Here is an 8,517-nt window from a genome sequence, read left to right as displayed (position 1 = left end):
AGAGAGGGATATAGACAGAGACGGGAGGAGAAGAAACAGATTAACTACAGAGACAATGGAAAGAGAGATAAGAGATTATGAACAATAGCCTCTCCTTAAATCTTTCTCTCAACCACTTGCCCTCTCTCTCTCTCAGAAAGTGAGATAAGAAAATACACACACATACACACTTGGATTCTTGTCATTTTGTCTTGTTGTGTTTGTGTGCGTACAGAGTGTGTGTGTGTGTGTGTGTGTGTGTGTGTGTGTGTGTGTGTGTGTGTGTGTGTGTGTGTGTGTGTGTGTGTGTGTGTGTGTGTGTGTGTGTGTGACACCTTACATAATCACACACCTTGGCCCTGTACATCAACAATACTGTGTTTGTGTCATTGAAGAGGAACTTCCTTAACCTATCCCCTGTCTATCTATGAACAGAGTGCATTAATACCTGTTGCTAGTGAGGAAGAAAAGAGAGAGATACACACACAGTATCTTTCTCAGGGGGAGTTATATAGTTTACAGTCCTCTCTCGCCACTCTTCCTCTCCCTTTCCCTCTTCCTCTTCCTCTTTCTATTCCTCTCCCTCTCGCTCTTCCTATTCCTCTCCCTCTCCCTCTTCCTCTCACTCTTCCTCTCCCTCTCTCCTTTCATGATAAACAGAAGTGACATACAGCCAGCCACTGACCCTGCCACTGTAGCTCGCTGCCCTTCTCCCAGTCATCCCTGTAGCATGTGTGTATGTGTATGTTCATGTGTGTGTGTGTGTGTGTGTGTGTCTGTATCTGTGTGTGTGTGTGCGTGTGTGTGTGTGCGCGTGTGTGCGCGTGTGCGTCTGTGTCTGTGTCTGTGTGTGTGTGTGTGTCCCAGGCTCTGAGGCTGATAGGTCAGAGTGAAGCAGTGTTTAGTGAACTGTACAGTCTTCTATGCTTCAGGGCTGGAACCAGAGTTAAATAATGTCAGAGGGAGCTGCAGAGTAGGGTGAGGTTAAGTCGAAATATGGAGAAGGTTTTCAGTAACTTAGAAGGTCATCAGAAAAGAAGATCTTACTTGACATAGTTTAAGAAGGCCCATTGAAGGTCATGAAAACATTAGATTGTCATCATTGTCTTTTAAGGTCATCTGTAAGTTAGAAGTTCATTAGTCATTTAGGACACGGTTGAGAAAAATTCAGGAATAGAGCCTGGATTAGAAGCAGTATACTGGGAGGTAGGTCATAGGTTAGGGTACGAAGTTGATGTCAGCTGTATGGAAGGTGTTAGTAAGGGGTCAGGAGGTGATGTCAGCTGTATGGAAGGTGTTAGTAAGGGGTCAGGAGGTGATGTCAGCTGTATGGAAGGTGTTAGTAAGGGGTCAGGAGGTGATGTCAGCTGTATGGAAGGTGTTAGTAAGGGGTCAGGAGGTGATGTCAGCTGTATGGAAGGTGTCAGTAAGGGGTCAGGTGTTAGTACGGGGTACGAAGTTGATGTCAGTTGTATGGAAGGTGTCTCCCTGTGGCTCAGTTGGTAGAGCATGGTGTTTGCAACACCAGGGTTGTGGGTTCGATTCCCATTGGGGGGCCAGTAAGGGAAAAAAAAAAAAAATGTATGAAATGAATTGAAATGTATGTATTCACTACTGTAAGTCGCTCTGGATAAGAACGTCTGCTAAATGACTAAAATGTAAAATGTGTTAGTCAGGAGGTGATATCAGCTGTATGGAAGGGGTCAGGAGGTGATATCAGCTGTATGGAAGGTGTTAGTAAGGGGTATGAAGTTGATGTCAGCTGTATGGAAAGCCTTTGTAAGGGGTAAGGAGGTGATGTCAGCTGTATGGAAGGTGTTAGTAAGGGGTCAGGTGTTAGTAAGGGGTCAGGTGTTAGTAAGGGGTCAGGAGGTGATGTCAGCTGTATGGAAGGTGTTAGTAAGGGGTCAGGAGGTGATGTCAGCTGTATGGAAGGTGTTAGTAAGGGGTAAGGAGGTGATGTCAGCTGTATGGAAGGTGTTAGTAAGGGGTCAGGAGGTGATGTCAGCTGTATGGAAGGTGTTATTAAGGGGTCAGGAGGTGATGTCAGCTGTATGGGAGGTGATGTCAGCTGTATGGAAGGTGTTATTAAGGGGTCAGGAGGTGATGGCAGCTGTATGGGAGGTGATGTCAGCTGTATGGAAGGTGTTAGTAAGGGGTCAGGAGGTGATTTCAGCTGTATGGAAGGTGTTATTAAGGGGTCAAGAGGTGATGTCAGCTGTATGGAAGTTGTTAGTAAGGGGTCAGGAGGTGATGGAAGGTGTTAGTAAGGGGTCAGGAGGTGATGTCAGCTGTATGGAAGGTGTTAGTAAGGGGTCAGGAGGTGATGTCAGCTGTATGGAAGGTGTTAGTAAGGGGTCAAGAGGTGATGTCAGCTGTATGGAAGGTGTTAGTAAGGGGTCAGGAGGTGATGTCAGCTGTATGGAAGGTGTTATTAAGGGGTCAAGAGGTGATGTCAGCTGTATGGAAGGTGTTAGTAAGGGGTCAGGAGGTGATGGAAGGTGTTAGTAAGGGGTCAGGAGGTGATGTCAGCTGTATGGAAGGTGTTAGTAAGGGGTCAGGAGGTGATGTCAGCTGTATGGAAGGTGTTATTAAGGGGTCATGTAGGGAATAGGTGAGGGGTAATATATTTAAATTATTTAACCTTTATTTAACTAGGCAAGTCATTGAAGAACAAATTCTTATTTACAATGACGGCCTACACCAGCCATACCATCCCCTAACCCAGACGACGCTGGGCCAATTGTTTGCCACCCTATGGGACTCCCGATCACGGCCGGCTGTGATACAGCCCGGGATCGTTCCCCGGTCTGTAGTGATGCCTCTGCACTGCGATGTGAGTGGTGATGGGGAATCTTACAAAAATTTGTGAGCCACCAGGCCTGGAATTTTCACAGACTCACCTCTGGATGGGTATCTCCCTGTGGAAGGAGAAAGATGGGGTAGAGAGAAAGTGGATACCTAGTCAGTTGTACAACTGAATGCCTTCAACTTAAATGTGGCTTCTCCATTTAACCCAACCCCTCTGAATCAGAGAGGTGCAGGGGGCTGCCTTATTCAACATCCACATTTTCAGCACCCGGGGTACAGCGGGTTAACTGCCTTGCTCAGCTGCAAAACAACAGAATTTTACCTTGTCAGCTCAGGGATTCAATCTAACAACCTTTTGGTTACTGGCCCAATGCTCTAACCACTAGCCTACTGGGGAGACAAGAAAATAAGGGAGAGGAAGAGAGAGACAGGGGTCATGTGGTCACTTTGTAGAGCTCTGTGTGTATTTGCTTGTGCGAGTGTGCATGTTAGTGTGTGTGTGTGTGTGTGTGTGTGCGTTAGTGTGTGTGTGTGTGTGTGTGTGTGTGTGTGTGTGTGTGTGTGTGTGTGTGTGTGTGTGTGTGTGTGTGTGTGTGTGTGTGGTGTGTGTGTGTGTGTGTGTGTGTGTGTGTGTGTGTGTGTGTGTGTGTTTAACTAGTGACAGTGACTCACTATGATGTACGTTACACTGTCAAAGAAGGCTGCTACAGTCAGACTGAAAATCATTTCTGTAGAGAGAGGGAGGTGGCGAGATAGAAAAGAGAGAGAGTGAGGCAGAGAGAGATGGCGAGATAGTAAAGAGAGACAGGGCGAGAGGGAGGGAAGGAGAGATAGTAAAGAGAGACAGGGCGAGAGGGAGGGAAGGAGAGAGATAACAGAGTGAGAGAGGTCAGATGATCCACTTATCCTGTGGTTGACTTGGGGATCGATCCCCATCTCCAGCCTGACCCACATTAATCTCATTACCTACAATAGAGCTGAGAGCCTCGCCTCACCTCACACACACACACACACACACACACACACACACACACACACACACACACACACACACACACACACACACACACACACACACACACACACACACACACACACACTTCAGACCCTCACACTGAATGTTTTGTCACAAAACAGTTTGTGACAAAACACGCAATCTATAGTGTAGAGAATCATTGTACCATGTAAACCGCTGTGAAATATATTTTCAATAACCAAAAATATACGTAAGGTTAACTCCAGGTTGGGAACCATAGAAATAGTGCTTGTATAACGGATCTAGGCCTACCACTTATCAGACTTGCTTTCAATGACAATTACTCTCACAGTTCAATGTAAATTTGGTCACGTCGCCCACAATGCTACATATTGTGCATTTAATTAACTCAGAGAAGCATGACAAAATGACAATCCTGCAGTCAAATGACCTAGTGGCCTCATGAGTTGCATGTTATTAATAAAGGTAAACAAATCCTATGTTTCATGAAAGGACAGATGCTGGAGACGAGAAGCAGGTACAGAGAGTGAACATTTAATAACCAATGGACAGGAACAGAATACAGACAGCGTCTGGACAGGGGAAACGTAAACGACAATAATGCTGACACAGGAAACCAACAGACAGATATAGCTGGGGCAATCAACAAGGTGAAGGAGGCCAGATGAGTCCAATGAGCGCTGATGCGCGTAATGATGGTGACAGAAGTGCGTAATGAAGGGCAGCCTGGCGCCCTCGAGTGCCAGAGAGGGGTAGTGGGAGCAGGCATGACAGTTTCTATGTCAAATCGTTTTGTTATATTTCAGTCTTCTGTGATGTATATAAAGTGTCATTTTGGGATGTGAACTCAAAATGTAATACATTTCACCTCTATATCTATAGCTGTTTTTATAATGAGAAAGCAACCAAAAATCTGATTCCTTTAGTAATGGAAGGATTTGTATGGAAAGCCAAGTTGAAGCCAGGATTAGATGTTGTGGTCTTAATAGCTGCACGTGGTTTTACCCCAACAGAGTAGCGCAACACCCTTCAATTGAAGAAGCCGGAAACAAGCGAAAGTGGCCACATCGCTCACAAAAACGGACAAAAAAATGAAATCACTGGTAATTATAAGGGAGCAGGAGAACTAATAAATTGGCTACAATAATTACAAGGACTTTTCAACCACCAAATTTAGTAAATGTCTGATTTTCAAGGTAGGCCTATTCCAGTACTTGAATTTCTGAGCTCCAAATTCAAGTTTAAGTAGGCTACTTCAAGTCCCTGGTATTGTTTAAAATTGCAGGTGTAACATGGAAACCAAAATGTATTTGTCATGTTATTTAATTACCAGGTTATATTGTGAAGAAGTCCACTGGGTTAAGTCATTTGTTGTCATTATATCCAGAATAAATCATGGGAACAGCGTTGGGTGTTGCGCAACAGTCTATCCTACACAATTGCAGCAGTTTACTCGGTGTCCAATCAGAGGCACAAAAACATATGAAAACATGAACTCATTGCCTTAATGCTTTCTCTGTTAAATCTAATGAGACCCTGCTGTAAATCAAGCAGACAGCAACAGATGATCAACATCAATTCGCTAGGGATATTAGTGCCAAAGTCGAACCAGGCACAACTGTCTTCACCGGCGTAAGGAATGAAACATCAAAATATTCTGGACATTCCTCTCGAACACCTTTTTTCCAGCACTTTGGCTGTTGTCCCATCGCATGCGCTATCACAACAGCTCTTCGTCACTTGACTGTCATTGACTGAAAATCCCAATGACGTGGTGCACAAACAGTATCTGCACATATGTGACATAGTACACAATTTTCCGGGACCACTTTTGACTCGTGTGCACTACTTTCAGAACTACTGGCTAAAAACTATATAAAAATACCAGAGATATTCTTTAATGTCTGGATTCCGTGATTTTGGCCCAACAGATGTAAACTGTAGATGCACTCCTAAACACACACAGAGGCAGACATAGACACAAACAAACAAATTACCTGGGCCAAGGAGTGATACCGGCACAGCAGCCAGATTACAAACAGCATGAAAAAAACTGAGGAGAGAGTAAAGAGATAATTGTTAATTTGACACATTCCTGCATAGCTCTGCATTCCTTCAATATTCATGTATAGTCTGGCTTACTTTGATATATATTTCAGTAAGGCTGGGTACAGCATCACGTAGCTCAACCTATTACATCTATTGCAATGAAAGTGCAGTGGCCTTGCCGTGGATCTACATGGATTATTTTCAAATGCAATAATCTGAAACTCTTGACCCTTAATCCTAACCCAGCCACCAACAACTACAGATTACACTCCTCCCTGCTTGATCAAATCATAAGCGAATAGCATAATCCATGCAGGACAAATCCTTTAACACATGGTTCTTTAATGGGGGTCCTGGGAAACCACAGGGTGTGCAGGCTTTTGACCTAGCCCAGCTATAACACACCTAATTCAACTAATCAAGCGCTTGAAGATATTACATTGATTTAGTTGAATGAGGTGTGTGAGTAATGGGATGGAGCTGAAGCCTACAAACAATGTACAGTGCTGTGAAAAAGTGTTTGCCCCCTTTCAAATTTTCTCAACATTTGCATATTTTTTCAACTGAATTTTCTCAGATTTTCACCCAAAATCGAATAATTGACCCCTTACACTCAATAACTGGTTGTGCCACCTTTAGCTGCAATGACTGCAACCAGATGCTTCCTGTAGTTGTTGATCAGTCTCTCACATCCCTGTGGAGAAATTTTGGCCCACTCTTGCATGCAGAAATGCTGTCCAGGTCCTGAGGCAGCAAAGCATCCCCAAACCATCACACTACCACCGCCATGCTTGACCGTTGGTATGAGGTTCTTACTGTGGAATGCAGTGTTTGGTTTTCGCCAACATAGAAATACAAAACTAGAACCTGAACATAGAAATACAAAACATAGAAAAACACCCCCTGTCACGCCCTGAGCTACTCTACCTGTCACGGTTGTCGTAGGGTTTAGTGGACCAAGACGCAGCGGGGAAATATGCACTCATCTTCTTTTTTATTTAAACGGACAAGAAGGTGAACCAAAACAAACACGTACACAACAAAAACACAACGACTAATAACAGGCCGGTAAGGCAACAAAGCTATACCAAGCACAATCTCCCACAAATACTAAAACAAACACATACCTATTTATAGAACCCTCAATCAGAGACAATGAGAAAACACCTGCCTCCAATTGAGGGTTCAACCCCCAATTAACTAAACATAGAAATACAAATAACTAGACTGAACATAGAAATACATAAACATAGAACAATGCCCAAAACCCGGAATACTAAATCAAACACCCTTCAACTAACACAACCAGCCCGAACCACATAAAACAAATACCCTGCCAAGTCCTGACCAAACTACAATAACAAATAACCCCTATTACTGGTCAGGACGTGACAGTACCCCCCCCCCCCCCCCCAAAGGTGCAGACCCCGGATGCACCTCACACAAAAAAACAAAATAACCCCAAAACAAAATAAATCCCATAAACTAAAGGGAGGGAAGGGAAGGTGGCTGCCGTCAACGACGGCTCCTGTGCTACACCCCCCCCCCCCCCCCCAACCAACCTATACTGGAGGTGGCTCAGGCTCAGGTCTACTTCCCCCACCCAACCTGTCCACCCCTGCTGAATGCTCAGGGCTGTAGAGCGTCTCTGGGAGCTCCGGACTGTAAGCCGACTCTGGAAGCTCCAGACTGTAGGCAGACTCACTCGGCTCCGGACTGTAGGCAGACTCACTCGGCTCCGGACTGTAGGCAGACTCACTCGGCTCCGGACTGTAGGCAGACTCAATCGGCTCCGGACTGCAGGCAGACTCACTCGGCGCCGGACATTAGGCCGTCTCACTCGGTGCCGGACATTAGGCCGTCTCACTCGGTTCCGGACAGTAGGCCGTCTCACTCGGTCCCGGACAGTAGGCCGTCTCACTCGGTCCCGGACAGTAGGCCGTCTCACTCGGTCCCGGACAGTAGGCCGTCTCACTCGGTCCCGGACAGTAGTCCGTCTCACTCAGTTCCGGACTAGACACTGTTACTCTGGACGAGGTACTGTTTCCAGACACTCTGGACGAGTTACTGTTGCCGGACACTCTGGACGAGGTACTGTTGCCGGACACTCTGGACGAGGTACTGTTGCCGGACACTCTGGACGAGGTACTGTTGCCGGACACTCTGGACGAGGTACTGTTGCCGGACACTCTGGACGAGGTACTGTTGCCGGACACTCTGGACGAGGTACTGTTGCCGGACACTCTGGACGAGGTACTGTTGCCGGACACTCTGGATGAGGTACTGTTGCCGGACACTCTGGACGAGGTACTGTTGCCGGACACTCTGGACGAGGTACTGTTGCTGAACACTCTGGACGAGGTACTGTTGCCGAACACGCTGGACGAGGTACTGTTGCCGAACACTCGGGACTGGTCTGACGCACTGGAAGCCTGATGTGTGGGGCTGGTAGTGGAGGTACCAGCCTGGGGACACGCACCTCAGGGCTAGTGCGGGGAGCAGGAACCGGCCGAGTTGGACTGGGCTGACGCACTGGAAGCCTGATGCGTGGTGCTGGTACTGGATGTGCCAGTTTGGGGACACGCACCTCAGGGCTAGTGCGAGGAGCGGGAACAGGACATCCTGGACTGGGCTGATGCACTGGAAGCCTAGTGCGTGGTGCTGGTACTGGAGGTATCAGA

The sequence above is a fragment of the Salmo salar genome, chromosome 25, assembly GCF_965601325.2.
Source record: "Salmo salar chromosome 25, fSalSal1, whole genome shotgun sequence".
Taxonomy (NCBI): Eukaryota; Metazoa; Chordata; class Actinopteri; order Salmoniformes; family Salmonidae; genus Salmo; species Salmo salar.
This window is presented reverse-complemented; position numbering follows the sequence as displayed.